Source organism: Molossus molossus, unplaced genomic scaffold, assembly GCF_014108415.1.
Source record: "Molossus molossus isolate mMolMol1 unplaced genomic scaffold, mMolMol1.p scaffold_m16_p_23, whole genome shotgun sequence".
Lineage (NCBI taxonomy): Eukaryota > Metazoa > Chordata > Mammalia > Chiroptera > Molossidae > Molossus > Molossus molossus.
This window is the reverse complement of record NW_023425359.1, coordinates 20,263,066-20,263,370: the sequence shown is the minus strand read 5'-3', so window position 1 is coordinate 20,263,370 and position 305 is coordinate 20,263,066. Positions and strand designations below refer to the sequence as shown.

Sequence of the window (305 nt, the reverse complement as noted above, 5' to 3'; positions counted from 1 at the left end):
GTGCCCGCGGAGCCCCCTCCGGTCCCGAGCTCGGCCGTGCCCGACACTTGTCTTGCCGGGATCTTAAGTGAATCACGTAATTCCCTTTGGAACTCAGCCTCTCTCGTCCCTTATTGTGACTGCACAGTGTTTACCTGATCTGTAACGAGGTGCTACGTTTGTGAAGAAATACCATGTAATTCCGAACACTCGATGTTGGTACCAGGGTGCCCTGGTGGTAGTGCGTCCCTTAGGGTCATTTAAATTGTAGGTCCTCGTCTGATTCTCCTCGTCGGAGGTCTTAAATCTAGGGAGCATCACCGATC

At 52.8% G+C, this 305-nt stretch overlaps 1 protein-coding gene across 1 annotated transcript in view; it reads right to left on the bottom strand.

Annotated features, from left to right (window-relative positions):
- USH2A (usherin) overlaps positions 1–305 on the bottom strand; it is a 534,168-nt gene that overhangs the window by 23,149 nt on the left and 510,714 nt on the right. The window lies entirely within an intron of this gene.